Raw genomic sequence first — 15649 nt, forward strand, 5'->3', positions numbered from 1 at the left:
AAAAAAGCCTCCATCACTGTTCCACTTGACTGCAGCCTCCCGCAGGCTGTTTCATCTCATATTATCTAAGCGCCAAGGGGGTGTCCAATTTGAGGAACAATAACTATAAAGTCATTTTCGGTCCCCCGCTGTGGCGCAGCACATGATAGCCTGTGTAAAGCAGCAAACAGCCTCGCTGGCCGGGCTGGGGCCGAGCGCGGGGGAGCCGGAGCAGGAGCGGGGGGACCTGCCGGGAGCCAGCGGCTCTTTGGGCACCGACAGCAGCCAAGGGCACGGCTGGGCTCCTGCCGGCTCCTGTTGGCTCCTGCCGGCTCCTGTTGGCTCCTGCCGGCTCCTGTTGGCTCCTGCCGGCTCCTGCCAGCTCCTGCCAGCTCCTGCCAGCTCCTGCCGGCTCCTCCGGCTCCCCCGGCAAGGTCACCGGGCTGTCTCGGAGCTGATGTGCCAGCGCTGCCCGGCAGCTGCGGAGCTCCAGCCTCTCCCTCCCCATCTCCCCGGCGCTGCCGAGGCTGCAGCCCTGCGAGGAGCCCGGCCGGGCTGATCCCGCCCGCGGAGCTGGACCAAGGGCAGGAAATGGGAGGGAATGTGACAGTGTGGTGTCCTGGTCTCAGCAGGGTGCTGGAAGGGCTCCCAGCTCTGCCTCGGGAGGGGTTGGGGGTCCCGGGCTGCGGGTGCCAGGGCAGCTGCGGGCAGTGCTGGGTGAGCCGGGAGCTGCCTGGACACGGGCATGCAGCTCTGCTCCAGCTGCTGGACTGGACCAGGATCCACCCCCTGGGCAGAGGGGCTGCTGCTGAAAACACGAGATGAGGAGTTGGGTTTCCCTTGCGGATGGAAGAGGGTCCCAGGTCAGGAGCCAGCTGTGCTTGGGAGCCTCGTGCTCCCTGGAATGGCCCCCCAGCCCAGCAGGTGCAGGATGAGATATCCACCAGCCCCATCCCTCCAAAGGTGGATTGAGATGAGTATCGAGAGAGCAAATAATAGTGGATACACCTGGTACATGGGATTTGGAACAAATCCTTCTGCAGGCACACTCTTGCTAGGGCTGCTTAGAGAATAAACGGAGTCAAAATGAGGAACTCCATGACAATTTATATGGATGTTCTACAGAATTCAATACTGGGGGAGAAGGATGAACCTATTACAGTAATTAACTTGTTGCACATCAAAGCAAATGTGCTAAAGCAGCTTTTCTCTGCAGCAGTTCTATTCAGTGGAGGAAGAAGTAAAAGAGGGGGAATGAAGTGTGCCCTTCCTGCTGTCACTATCCTCAGGGACCTTTCCCGAGCGATTTTAAACCTTTGACTGGCTGCAAATCCCTCTTTAGGGCCACTGGGACTCCCATGAAAGCCCCCATGGCTGCAGGGAAGGTGGTGGGCAGAGCATCCTCATCTGTTCAGAGCAGTCCAGTCAGGCTGGATCTAATTTAAGGCAGAGTTTGAGAAGGGGAGAAATAGTAGGTGCCAGGGACTTTGGGAAGAGCAGAAGTTTTAATTGGGTTTTATCTATTAGTTAATCAGGAAGTATTTCGGTGACAATTAGGTCACAGCCTCTGGCATATCTGTGAAGCAGCCATCCATCATTAGCCCTACCTGGGCTTGCAAAGTGGTATTTATGAGTTTCCAGCCGGTGAAAAAGCCCTTCTAAGAAATTAAGGTGAAAAGCACACTCTTGACCATGGGGGGAAGGCTGTCAGCTGTGATTGATGGCTGGGAGAGGGGAAGAACAGATGTTTGTTGGGTCCAGCAAGGCTGCAAACCCTCTGTGTGTGGGCAGCAGCCGGCGCTGGGTTTGTCCCGCAGGGCTGCCCGGGTGTCCCGCAGCGAGCGATGCTGCAGCCTGTGCCCTGCGTGCCACCCCACGGGAGCAGCCTGCCACGGGGCATGGCACAGGGCTGGAACGTGCTCCTCCAGGGCCCAGGAGCTGCTGAGCTCCACAGGCTGCTCCAGGCCGCTGCCACAGGTTCCCTGTGCGCACACATCGCTCTCCATGAGTGTTCTTTGCACAGCCCTGCCCCAACATGCCAAAGGCCTTGACACTCAGGCCGTTCTTGCTGTTGTCATTGAGGAGGGGGGATGGAAAAGGTCAGTGTGGGTGACCCTGCTGTCCCCCTGGAGCTGGGGCTCGGGCAGAGCTCAGGACAGGAGAAGCGGTCCCTGGTGCTCTGTGGGACACAGTGATAGCAGGGAAGCAGTGGCTGTGTGAAATGAGCCTGTTTCCTTTTCCTGGCATGACTCTGATAGCAGAAACGTTAATTGGGCATCTTATAAACAGTTTGTTCTCATCCTCCCAGCTCAGCAGGGTGGATGAGGGATGAGGCCAGGAGTGAGCGAGGAGCAGCCGTGATCCCAATCCCCCGGGCTGGAGCCGGGTCTCCTTGGAGGCTGGAACCAGGCGAGGGAAGGACAGCCTGAGCTGAATTTCCGAGGAGGCAATAATCACATGGAAATTGCGGCTGAGATGAGGCCGGCTTGGCTTTCGGGAGCCTTGAGAGGAGCCGGCAGCCCTGGGATGAGCTCAGGCACACGAGGTTCTCCTGACTAAAACAAACACTCGGCTGCCGAGGCCAGGCAGGCAGGAGCCCTTCTCTTTTAATTATCTGCGGTGGAGGCTGCTCAGTTGCGAGTGTATCGAGCTGCCGGGCACGCTGGGTACATCCCTCCTCCAGGTTAAGTGGTAATTACACCTAATTAGGAGCAAATAAATATTTTATATGCTTTGGACTACTGCAAGTGACCAGCAGAAAGCTCTGAGCGGTGGAGAACACCTCACCAGCTGCAAATCCTTGCTGCAGCCGTCCCGCAGGGTCCCCTCAAAGGACACCAGGGTTCTTGTCACTGATGCCTGTAAATGCTGTGCGCACACCCCTGGAATTGCTGCTGTCCTCTCCGTGTCCCCGGGATTGCCGTGCCTCCACCGCCGGCCCTCCAGGGTGTCCTGGCAGGGAGGAGGACGCTGCACCGCAGCTTTGCCTTGATTCCGTTGTGTTCTGCAATAAACAACACTGAGTGTTCATTATTATTTAAACACCCCGTGCTTCCCGAGCCTTATTTGGGCGGCGTTTTTCCACAGCATATGTTGGAATTTACAGTAAGTGCAGCCGCTCTACAGTCAACATTTGGTTTCTCTCACCCACAGACTGCAGTGCTAATTAGGGGAGGTTTCCCCTCGTTATCCCGGGGAGGTCAAGCGCAGCAATTTGCATTTTGCAGAGCCGAGAGCAGCGGTGGCGGAGCTCATCCGGCCGGAACGAGGCACAGAGATCCCGGCACGGGGCACAGGGGGCTCGGGAGCCCAGCACAGCCTCGCTCCCCGGGTGCTGGGGCTGGCCAGGCTCCCCCAAAGGATGTCACATGCTGAGAAGGAAGAAGGGGAAGGAGTGAGAGTCCTCATCTTGGCTGGAGAGATCACAGAGCCACAAAATCATCAAGGCTGTAAAAGAACATCGGGTCCAGCCTCTGACTGAACGCCACCATGTCACTAAACCGTGCAGTTCTTGTTCCTGAGCTGTCTCAGCCCTCCTGAGTCCTGCACGTGCTCCTCCAAAGGGAAATCCCAAATTCACTGCGAAGCTTTGTACCCACACCAGCCGAGGAAGGGCTGGCAGGGCTGCTGTGGATGATGCCCTTGACCATCACCCCTCTGGCATCACCCCACACTGAGCTCCCGAAGCGCTCCAGGCTGGCCTGGGAGCAGGGTAAATACGGGCACTGGAGCCTGTCCCGCTGTGTTTGCAGAGCCCACGGTGCAAAGCATCCCAGCTTGGAGACTGCAGAATCAAATGCAACCTCCTCCCCTGAGCCACCTCTCCCCAGGGGTGATGTCAGCTCAGGGGGACACAGAGCTCCCTGTCCTGGTCACTCTGGCTGCTCCAGCAATTCCTCCTCTCTCTGTGGGCACTCACAGCCCAAGGAAGGCTCCTGCTGAGCAGGGTCAGCCCTGTTCCTTGCTCCAGATGTGCTCTCGAGCTGCTCTCAAACTCTCTTTAGGTATTTCCACAGTAATTCCAAGGAGAAGGGCTCAAAAGTTCAGAATGGGAGAGACGGATCTTTGATGTAGGAGGCTCTTGTCTCTGAAAAAAGCTTTATATTATTATGTAAAACATGAAGGGCATTCGTTAGGAAACTGCGCTGCTTAATTTAGGAACTCTGTCTTCTCAGGCTCTTCCCCCTCCTTTGTTTAATGAGCGAGGGGGAGGCAGCATTGCTTGAGAAATGAACTTTTTACTCCCAGGCTCCAAGTGGGGGACTTGTCGTGGAAGCAGAGGTGACACCACAGCCTGCTCCGGCCCTGAGCAGCTGGGGACATCTCGAGCAGGAGTGAGGGTGGTGAGGGGGGGCTGGAACCCATCGCTGCCCATCTCTCCCAGCCCTGGGAGAGGGGGCGATGCCTGGTGAGCATCCTGTGTGCACCCCCACCCTGCCAGGCCACCTGAGACCCCTGAACTGCACTCCAGAGCCTCTCCCCTGCCAGGGCCTCCCGCCCCAGCCCTGCTGGCGCTGCTGCCAAAGGTGTAATGAGAAAAGTACACCTTCCCCCCGAAATCAATAGGGAGACCTGGGGGGTCACCTAATTGGAGGCTGCTCACCGAGCGCCAGCACAGCCTGAGCCCAACCGCAGCACTTGAGGCTGGCTGTGAGATCATAAATCACACAAAGCACAGCCTCCCCTGCGTCTCGAGGCTCCATCGATCCGGTGCCGTGGCTCCCGCCGCACCAGCGAGCAGGAGAGCAGCGAGGACACGGGAGCTGAGCTGGGCTGTGCTGGGCAGGTGCTGCTCCAGGCTCCCAGCAATTGCCTGCACTTGTTTTCCCTAGCAAGGAAATAGTTTGCTTTTCCAGGAAGGAAATTCACCAGGGTTTGCAGCTTCGCTTGCTTTGTTTGTTTGTTTTGGTGCTGGCTTTGGACACACTCCAAGGATGTTGGCAAAACAAAAGCTGATCAGCTGGTGGTGCTTGGCTTTGCCTGGCCACCGTGGGGGCGTGCAGCTGGGGGGAGTCACCCTCCTCACCCTGCCTGTGCCTGCTGGGGCACAGCACCCACTGGCACGGCACAGTCAGCTCCAGAGCCCTCCTTTGGGCTCGGCCTGCTTTCCAGACACAACTCAAAAGCCTGATTCAACAGGAAAAAGCTGTTCCAAATGAGGAACATTCCTGTGCTGAAGGAAGGAGCCCTCCTGCCCCCGGGCTGCTGCCTGGCTGGGTCAGGCTCTCCTGCCATCCCCAGCCAGGTCCTGCTTCATAAATCCGATCCCGAGTGATTTGGGAGCGGCTTTGCCACCCCTGCAAAGTGCCAGCACACTGCCTGCCCGAGGGGAACACTCCCTGTCCTGGGGGGAATGCACGTTTGCTGCTGTGTCCTTGGAAAAACACCCAGAACTTGCTGGAGAGCCCGTGTGCTCCTCAGATGCACCCAGAAGGATTGCTCGGAGAGGAGCAGCAATAATCACCACAACCCAAAGACAAAAAAGAAAAAAAAAAAAATAATAATCAAAGGCTAATCCTAAAAACTCTCCTTTAATCTTTGGGCTTCCAGATGTCGTCTCTCTTTCATCTAGGACTTTGCTGTTCACTACAGTTACAGAAACCACAAGGCTGAAAGAGGGGAGGAAAAAAGAAGAGATTAAATTAATGAGCAGGTAAGCGGGTTTATCATTTTGTCTGATCCTTCCTTCCTTCCTGCTAATTTCTCTGAGCCAATTTGGGAGGCAGAGCCTGATGGTAACTTTGTCACAGACTGTTGTATCCCTTTCCTTCCTTACATCATTTATCCCAATGATGATAATGTCTGATCTGTGGAGCCACTCCGAGGGCCAGTGCAGCGGGGGGGTGTTGGCAGAGAAAAACATTTGCCTGCATAAAGATAATGAAATGGGCACTTTGGGCTTCTGGTGGTTCTGTCTGGCCTGTGCTGTAATTGGGCCGTAACGAGCAAGGGCACAAAACTGGAAATGTGGAAAGGGGTGGGAGGGAAACGCCAGAGTGTCCAGGTGCTGAGCCCGTGCTGGATCTTCCTGTCATCCAAACACCGGCTCTCTGAAGGTGTCCTGAGCGCTTGCAGCCGTCCCCAGCTCCCCAGCACAGTGCCCAGGGAGCAGGGTGGGCTGCCAAGGGCTCTCCACTGCGGGCACACGGGGCTGGAGCGTCCCCTCAGGGTCACCCGCGGGCAGAGAGGCGATGCCGTGGGGAAGAGCACGCTGCCACATCCTGGATCCCACGGCTCGTTAACCCAGCGGGTGAGGAGCCAAATGTGAGGCCATCAATCAAGGCTCAGTGGAAGCGTTTTCTGCCCAGGGCTGGGCTGCTGCCAGCCTGCGAGCGCCGCAGGAGGAGCGGCCACCGCGCACGGGAACCAGGGCGGCAGGAAACGAACCCTGGGGCTTTGGGGTGACGTGGCCGTGGCCATTCTCCATCACCCCTGGGATGGGGACAGTGGATGCTCCAGCGGTGGGGCCCGTCTGGCCGGCTGATGAAGCTTTAGCTCGTTAGTTATGGGCTGGAACAAGGAAATGAGCTGGTGCCAGGCGTGCGGATGGCTCGTGGCTCTCTGCCTTCCTGCACCAGGGCAGCAGCTTAAATTAATTGTCCTGGGGGCCCTTGTCACCCTGTAGGGTGAACAGTGAATGAACAGTGGTTCATTTCTGGTCCAGCCAGGTTCATGTTCCTGCTGTCCCTCCCTCCCCGCTCCCTCTCCTGCTCTCCCTGCCTGTCCTTGCACGGCTGCTGCCAGGAGGAAGATGAACGCACGCTTAGCAAAGCATTTACCAGGAGGGCACTTCACCACCAGACAGGTGGGTTCATAAATCCTCCAGCCCCTTCCAGACAAGAGCAGATTACTGCCTGCCCTCCATGAGTTTTGCTCAGAATTGAATTACAGGCTCTGCATGAGACCCTGTGGGGACAGGTCCTGCTCAGGGAGCCACCTGCATCCTCACACACCACGGCTGAGCCTCTGCCCTGCTCTGGCAGCATCCCCTGAGCCCCTGCAGCCCCATGCAGAGGCAGGAAGAGAGGCCCCAGCCTGCTGATCCTGGCTGTGCACACAGGCACTGCTGGGGGATCTCTGAGAGCCGCCCTCCGCCTGGATCTAGTGCTCAGGACCAGCTCCTCTTCCTCTCCTGAACTTCTCTTCCTAATGATGTTTGCTCCAAAGCTGTTTTCCCCTTGGTTCTCTCCACCTGCCGCCTCCTTCCAATCCAATTAGTGCTTTGTTGGTGGTTCCTTGAATGTCAGTGGTGGTGTCCGTGTGCCCCTGGCTTTGAGGTCGGTCCCTCAGCCCCCGTCAGGCACTGTCTGACCCATCCCTCTGTTTCATCTTCTCTTGCTGGTGCTGCCTGGGCTGCTCTGAAGCACTGGAGCTGACTCCAAAGTAGAAAGTTTTTCAATTAAGAAACTTTTATTTTTTTAGGACTCATTAAAAGAGAGAGAGAAAGAGAGAGGGTTATTTTTTTATTTCTTTGTGGTAATTATTATTAATGGCCTTTCTTTTTAGCAGAGGTTTGTTACCCTCGCGCAGGAGGGGAATGCTGGCAGGCTCTGGTACGGGGGGGAGTAACTGGAAGTGACGGGGAACGATGTCTCCTACATTATTTCATTAGCAGGAGAACACATCTGAGGGAATGCGCGATTCCAGCTGCCGGCAGCTCCCGTGCCGTGCACCGCTGCAGGGCTGGGGAGAGGAGGAAGCTGAGAGCCGGGCATGGAAAAGCCTGGCTGTGCCTCCCTCTCCCACTTCTCCTCCTTATCTCTGGAAACAGCAATCCTCACTTCCAGAGAGCCTTTAGCCCCGGGCCGCCCTGCCAGCACAGCACAAGCTGCCAGCACCTGAAGCTGACCCCACAGGAGCCGTGCCCATCCCATCCCATCCCATCCCATCCCAACCCATCCCATCCCATCCCATCCCAGCCCATCCCAGCCCATCCCATCCCTCCCTCCTGGGTCCTGGCCTGCCCCTCTCCTTGTGCCGGCACAGCCCCGTGTGTGACCCACTTCTGTATCCAGAGCAGCTGTTTGAGCGCTCATGGTGCTGATCCAAGCTCCCACATCCACCCCCCGGTTCGGCACACACCGGCAGGAGCCCAGCGCCAGGCAGGGAACGCATTCTCTCCGCGGGCTCCCCGGCTCTGCCGGAGCAGAAAGCAGAAAATGGGACACGTCTCTGGGAACTGCAGCTCTGTGCCTCGGCCCCACCGGGAAATCCAGGCTGGGCAGGATGCCAGCTTGTGCCAAACGTGGGCAGCTCTGCTCCTCGAAGGGAAGGGGGCCGAGGCCAGCGTTGGCCTGCGGGGGGAAGTGGCCCGAGGCTCCTGGGGAGGAAGGAGGTGCCGTGTGCTCTCACAGTTCTTCCTTGTGGTAACCCCGTGGTTTTGTTCTGCTTTGGATAAATCCCATTTTCTGAGCCAAATCTGCAAAATGAGGCTGCACTTAAAGAAATTAAACCCCTCCTGTGCCCCGTGCTGCCAGAGCGTTACAAGCAGTGATGGTGCCATGGCTCTTTGGTGGCTACAGCTGCAGAATCCAGTGATTGCCTCCCCACCAACCAACGGGGCATCATCCCCTGCCCACCCCAGGCTCTGGCTCTCCTCATCTGGGAAATCCTGGTCCAAGCTCTCTGCAAACCCAGGTGGCATCAGCTGCTTCAGGATGGCTTTGCCACAAGTGACAGCAGAGAACTGTTTTATTATTCTACTTTTATGATCTTTTTAATGAAAGCTGAGGCTCTGGAGAAGGATGGCAAGGCCTTTCCCTGACCCCACCAAGCTCCCCCATTGCCCTTCAGGGATGGGCAAACAGCCAGTGATAAACACTTGGCTAATGGGCAGGCTCCACATCATAAACATCACCTCCCGCTCGCACTAATTGTCCTCCTTGTCACTGCTCCTTGCACAGTGACAAATGATTTGGGTTTAATGGAGATCGGCTTCCCCTGTCAGTCCTCAGTCATCCCTCACCAGGGATGAGTCACCAGGAGAGGCTCTGGCGTGCAGGGGAGCAGCCCCTGACAGAGCCTTCCCCGTTCCCTCTCCACCTGTGTTATCCATAACAGCCAGGCCAGACCAATTTTTCCCCACGGCATATTTTCCCAGCCAAAGCCACTTTGTTTCCTGGAGTAGGAGCAATATTTATCCTTCCCTGTGCTGTGAGATCAAGCGAGCGCTTGATGGAATTAAAAGGCAACTCATTTAAAAGCAATGCAAGAGCAGCAGTTGGATTACCTGGGAAATTCATGGCTGCAGGGTCATTTTCCGGTAATAATTTGCTATGGACTTAAAATATGACCTTGTGTTACTTCTGGTAGAGCAGAACCTGGCCAGACTCACAGGGTTCAGGAGATGGATGGTCCCCAAACGGTCCCAGAGTCTGGAGTCGTGTTTGCAGGGCTCTTGAAAGGAAGTATAAAGGAAAAAAATCGAATCCCAAGTGTTCAGCTGAAGATAAGGAGAAAAAATCCCCAACCTGTTACAAACTTCAGAGCTCTGGAAGAGGAGAAGCCGAGCAGATGTGGCAGTGAGAGCAGCAGAAAGGAAAGCGGTGACCTCTGGCCCTGGCAATAGCGAGGATTTCTTTAGATATAAAGAAGAAAGAAAGACTGTGATTGCTGGTAATGTGCTGTGAAAGAAACATTTCTTCTCAGCCTCCAACCCGCCAATTGAAGCGTGAGCTGAGGAGCAGGACACGGCACTGGGAGGCTCCGAGCTGCTGCTGCTGCTGCCCCGGCTCTGGCAGCGCATCCCGCCGGGAGCAGGGCACCAGCAGAGCGGCCAGCATCCTCCAGCCACAGCCCTTGCTGCCCCAAAGGAGCCCCTGGATTTGTCATCTGCATTACCCAGGCTGGGACAAGTGTGCTGGTCTGGCAGGGCACGGTGATTGTCACATCAGAGCCTTTGTTCTCCCCTGGAAAACAAGAAAAGCACCGAGATTTACCTGGAAGGTTTGTCAGGAAGGAAATCAAACCAACTCCTAACAAACCTCTCTTCAGAAATTATCTCACTGAGTTAATGATGTAAGAAGACTGCAAGATCCAGCTGGGTGAAGAAAATCCTCCAGCTGAGATTCTCTAACAGCTTCCCGTGGTGAGGAAGTTATTAAAAATCCTGCCCTGGAGAAGGGCCCCCTCTCCATGTTACCAGCTCCCATCGCCCAGGTGATGATTCAGAGATTTTTCTGAGGTGTTTTCAGTAAAGAAAACTGATTTGTAAAAAAAACCCAACCCTAACTTGGCTGCTCTGCATGATTTTCCCCAGTCTCCATTTTTCCAGCTGAAGCTGCAGTAAAACAAAGGAGTCGTTTCCCATGTTTAACCAGCGGGTTTCATGTTGTGTGCCTTTGGGATACCTGCCCTCCAAAACATATGGAATTACAGAAGAAAAACAAGGAAAAAAGAGATGGGAAGATGGCATTTGGCCAATCCAAGGACACCAGGGAGGGCCAGAGGAAACCAGCTGCCCATGACTGGTGTAGGATCTGCGGGTGCTGCTGGATGGCTGCAGGAGCAGTGCAGGACTGGCCACCGAGGGAGTGCAAAGAGCCTCCAAGGCTGAAGATTCTTTTCCCTCAGCCCTGGGGTAGGGGTTATGCTCCCCATGACCTTCTGCAGCCCTTCCTGTCCTGCAGGCAGGCATGGGAACCGTCCTTTCCCACAGCACACCCAGCCCTGCCCTGGATCCATCCCCTGGGAAAAGCCAGCACGTTGTGATGGTGCAAAGCTGGTGTCACCCACAGCCAGACCATGGAGACACCTGAAGGGGCACTGGGCTGTGTGCACAGCTGGTGCCAGAGCCCACAGACACAGCTTTTCCCTAAAAATCCATGTCTTTTCCCTGAAGCTTGCAGACGTGCGTCTGGCAAGGCTCCCTGGCTCCCTGGCTGGTGGCTGCAGCTCATCCCTGTTAGAACATCCCAGAGAACCTGTCGGGCTGTAAATCGCTGCCTGCTGAGCACCCAGGACACGCAGATCCGAGGTAACTTTACTCCAGAGAGCCAATTAGTGCAAATCTGGCCTGGTAATTACCGTGTGATCAGATGCTGATATCTCCGGGCAGATAAGGCTGGAGAAGAGATCTCTGAAGGCAATGGCAGTTTTGATGGCCTCACCTCCATCCCCAAAGCCTCTGGGAGGTTCAGCCTCAGGCAGGGAGCAGGGAAGAGCTGTGGCTGTCCCTGTGGAGCGTGGGCACCGCTCAGCAGCTTCCCTGTGCTCCAGCCTCCCCCCGGAGCTGGACAGAGCCTGGTCCCGCTGCTCCTGGCACGGGCAGATCCCAGCGGGCACTGCCAACCTGCTGAGGGTTTGCACCGGCCCTGGTGGGAGCCAGAGGTGCTGCAGGAGCACGGGGGATGCTCAGAGCCCAGGAGGAGGGAGGCACCCGGTGCTGGGGAGGTTCTGAGCCTCTCGGTGCTGCCTTTGGCCATGGGGGCGGTGAGTCTGTGGTTTGTGCCTCCCTTGCTGGGGAGGGAAGGGAGCAGAGCAGATTTGATGGTGCAGGAGAAAAGAGGATTTTGGCACAGGACAGAGTGCTGGGCGGGACTGTCAGCCGCCTCAAACTGCATCCACTTCCCTGAACAGGAGTGAAAATGGGGTCAGGCACTCGCACACGTGCTAGAGCTGCTCATGCCTGTGCAGCTGATGCCTCTGAGAGCAGCACATCACCCCTCTGGTCAACCTCAGAGTGGTTTGCAAACCGTCCCAGACGGCTCCCCTTGTTCCAGCCCCCAGCAGCAGGATGAGATCATCATTCCCACGCTACAAAACCTGAAGCTGGGGCTCGCTGGGTAAGTCTGGACTCGTTCTGAGGAGGCCAGGGGATGTTTGGATATAACTGGCTGGAGTCATCGTTATGAAACCAGGAGCCATATAACACCGGGAACAGAGCAGTAAAGGATCCTAAACCTCCCTGACGGTTGTGGTGGTTAATGTCTGCCTGTAGCTTAATTACACCATCAATTCCATTAAATAGCACAGTAACAACCTGGAATTTAATGAATACATAGAAAAGAAAAAATTGGACTCACAGCATAACTGATATTCCTTTATGGAATCAGAGGAAACTGAAACAGAGGTTCAGTTTCTTTTTAGTGAAAGCAGAGAAGGAAATAAATTTAAATTAAAGGTTTGAGCTGTAGCAGCAGTGGCTCCAAACCTGTGGTGCCTTGGGGTGGCCCTGCCCAGAGGCTGTGACACCCCATGCAGGGCATGGACAAAGGCACCACTGTGTCAAAGGCAGCCAGACCTGTGCACTACCCCTTGCCTCAGCTCCCCCAGCATGGAGCTGACTGTCCCAGCACTGCCAGGGTGCTCCTGATGCTCTCACAGGGTACAGGCACATCCCTTCCTTCCCTCGTCTTCTTTAGCTCCACGTGTCGGTGGAAGAAGTGTTTGCCTTTTTTTTTTTCGCTTAAATAACCGCACACTGTTTGCTCTCGAGGTGTTGAAGCACCCGGACAAATTTCCCCCGTGTTGACGAGGAGCAAACAGTCCAGCAGAACAAGCAGTGTTTGCGGAGGGAACCCAGAGGTGTTCGGTGTGTTCGGAGCTGCGGCTTCACGGAGAGGGAAGCGCGGCCCCGCTGGCTCCGTGTCACGGTGAGCCCGACGGGAGCAAGGGCTGCGCCTCCTCCTCCTCCTCCTCCTCCTCCTCCTCCTCCTCCTCCTCCCGCCCCGAGCCGGCGGCTGCTCCGGTGTGGATGTGCTGTACATCCCCGTAGAGGCAGGGATGTACGCTGTCAGCGGCGGGCCCCTCGCAGGGCAGTGGCTCCGAGCCTCCAGCCCAGCGTCCCCCAGCCTCAGGCACGCTGCGGATGATCGCAGCCGCCAGGGCAGCCGGGCAGAGGCAGCGGCGGTGCCCGCTCCCCGCCCGGCTCCGCTGCCGGCTCTGCCCTGGCCGCCCCGGCAGGAGCTGCGGGCAGGGGGAGGCGTGGGCAGCGCTCCCCATCCCTGCCTGTACGGGGATATAATATCCCTGTTCTCTGCGTGCCGCTGGCGGGGCGGGGATGCGGTGACCGATGCGAGGGGCTGATTGCCTGTATGGCGATGCTGAAAGGGGTCGCGACTCCCTAAGTGCTCGTCAGGATGAAGGATGACAGCCTGAGCCAGCGAGACACTTCCCTCCTCTCCCGCAGCTAATGAGTGCTCTGGCGGCCAGGGCTGCTGCTGCTTTTAGTTTACTTTCCCTTTATTATTTCTCTCCCTGTTTATTTGTTTAATTAATTTATTTGTTTTAGGTTTCTCCCTCCTTTCTGCCCCCGACCCCCTCCATCCTTTCCCTGCTTCCCCTCTGGCTTCTGCAGCTATTTGTGTTGGATCCCGAGCAGTTAGCACTCTGAAAATTTAATTAGGCTTTTGGATGGAGCCCGAAAGCTGAGCCTGTGCTGGAATCGGGTCCCCCTGGCCCCCGCCGCTCTCCCCCAGGGCCACTTAGCAGCGGGCAGGGGGACACAGGAGCCCCCAGGAGCCCTCCCAGCCCCCAGCAGAAAACACCCCTTGTTCCCGGTGGAGGAGCCAGGATGGGGATGGAAGTGCGTTTGTCACAGAGCCTCTCTCCGGCTGCTTTTCCCCGGAATTGGCTGGAGGGAAAGGGATGCTGATTTCCCTTCACCATCCACGGGGATTCCTTCCAGCCGCAGCGCAGGATGGAGAGGGGACAGGGCCGTGTCTGTCCCGGCTGCTCGGGGACGTGATCGCGCATCCTGAGACATCCCCAGGGCGCTGAAGGGAGGATGAGGAGGTTGGCACAGATGCCGGGGTACCTGGGCAGAGCCGGAACTTCCCAGGAACCCCCATCCATGCCCTGAGGAGAAGCTGCCCCAAAGCAGGGAGAGCCCATCAGCCCCTTTTCATCTCCTATTAAACAAGTGAGCGCTTGAGGAAGTGCTGCCTTCCCTGGATTTGCACATAAAGGCTTGGAAGTGTGAGCAGGCACTAATAAATTACTCGCTGGATTGACAGTTTGAGGCTTTTTTTTTTTCTCCTACTGTAAAACAAGTAAAAAATATGCCAGGCTCATTCTTGCCTCTCTTTTTTTTTTTAAAGGATCAGTTAGACACAGGGACTCCAGAGTGAATAAACTGGGATTTATGTCCCCGTCAGTCGGATCCTTAAACTTCCTAAGTGCTTAAAACATACACATTTTAACTTGAAAAATTACCAGGTTTGTCTAAAGGAAAATTTCAACATAAAACAGGAAACTCATTTGAAGGGAGAAATTCTCCAATGAAGCGAACCCAGGCAGTCATAAAAAAGTTAAACCAGGCATAAAGGGAAATGTCAGATGTGTGGGAGAGCCAGATGTCTCTCTATTTTTCCTCTTTTTTTTTTTTTTTTTTTTATTTTTATAACCTAGATCAGATTATAGGAGAATATATGAATGTATCTCGCAGGGAGGGGGATGCAGCGAGACGAGGAGGATTTCGTTCCCAGCCTGTAACTTGCTGTAACGTGGAGCACTCTACAAAGAAAAACATTTTTTTATTTCTAAATAAAGCACTTTAGAGTGACACATTTATTGCTGGCAAAGAATTACTCAAATAAGAGACATTGTCAGCTATTTATTTTAAAAGCTTTTTTTTTTTTGAGTTTGGGGAAAAAAGAAAGATCAAAACCCCTTTCCATTCTTCACAATATTCCCTTAAAAGCTTTAAAATAAAGTGGATTTTTTTGCTCCTGGGTTGCCTTTTTGGTGTCTCCAGGGCTCTGCAGCACGGGGGAGCCTGCAGGGAGCTGGAACGTGGCATTCCCATTGGGAATGGTGGGATGCAGCCAGGGCTTTGCTGGGGGCTGTCCACACGGGCTCTGCTCTTGCCCCAGCTGCTGCAGTGGCGATCTCCAGGGAGAGAAATGGGAATTGTGGGCTTTCCCAGGTGGGAATGCAGCGGTCTGTACCTAAGCAGGAGCTCCCAGGGCTCTGCCATGGGAGAGGCTCCGTGGGTTTATCCAGAGCTGTCCCCAGAGCTGCTCCCCCTGCCCCACCTCGGGAAGGCTGCCCGTGGAGAGCAAGGGGAGGGAGATGCTCCCCTCCTGGGAAGGTGCCAGGGACTCCATGGGGTGGGACAGTCCCTTTGGGTCCGTGCCGATGGTTTGGGGCTCAGGTGTGGGATGAGAGGCTCTGGGAGGTGTGGGCAGGGCTGGGAAAGGCGCTCCGGGTGCCAGACCCTGGAGAGAACGCCCGGCCTGCAGTGTTTGGAGCAAGGCCAGGAAGGTGGAACAGCTCATCACACAGCTCTGACACCGGGGCCTGGCTGCAGCCAGAGCTTGCAGTGTCAGTCCCTGCATGGAGCAGCACAGCATCAGCACACCCGGCAAGGCTCCCCGCTCCACCTCTCCGCAGGCACAGCTGCAGCGCCTTTCTCAGCCTGTGCCGTGGTTCTCCTCTCCCTCCTGGGGAAGAAAAGAGAAGGGAAATTGATCTTTCCATGCCAGGCTGCAGAGAATCTCCCTGGCAGATCTGGCTGAGCCCACAGAAGGGCACCCCTGGATCCGCAGCGGGGCCAGGGCAGCCCCTTTGTGCCATGGAACCCAGTGGGGGCTCAGGAGCCGCCTGGGGAAGGAGCCTGGACCAGCTGGAGATGCAGGAAGCCGAGGGATCCTTGCCTTGCCCTCCTCTCCCTGTCCAACTCCAAACCACCTTTCATTTGTCCGCATTGCTTTGGATTGTTTCATTAGCT

The 15649-nt window shown here is 56.0% G+C and overlaps 2 long non-coding RNA genes across 3 annotated transcripts; one reads left to right on the forward strand and one right to left on the reverse strand.

The window, feature by feature from the left end:
- Window positions 1–1068: 1068 nt before the first annotated feature.
- LOC111939419 (uncharacterized) lies at window positions 1069–4616 on the reverse strand. The gene is made up of 4 exons (XR_002869282.2): window positions 4564–4616; window positions 3127–3350; window positions 2767–2983; window positions 1069–2680 (listed from the first exon to the last, which is right to left on the reverse strand). It is a non-coding gene; the product is annotated as an uncharacterized LOC111939419 (long non-coding RNA).
- An 80-nt stretch (window positions 4617–4696) lies between these two features.
- Window positions 4697–7429, forward strand: LOC147649502 (uncharacterized). Of its 2 annotated transcripts, none has more exons than XR_015278878.1 (3): window positions 4697–4765; window positions 5530–5632; window positions 6644–7429. It is a non-coding gene; the product is annotated as an uncharacterized LOC147649502 (long non-coding RNA). The 2 variants fall into 2 exon arrangements; XR_015278877.1 differs by having other exon boundaries at window positions 4703–4852.
- The last annotated feature ends 8220 nt before the right edge of the window (window positions 7430–15649 follow it).

This window comes from Cyanistes caeruleus, chromosome 23, assembly GCF_971803275.1.
Source record: "Cyanistes caeruleus chromosome 23, bCyaCae1.hap1.1, whole genome shotgun sequence".
Classification (NCBI taxonomy): Eukaryota; Metazoa; Chordata; class Aves; order Passeriformes; family Paridae; genus Cyanistes; species Cyanistes caeruleus.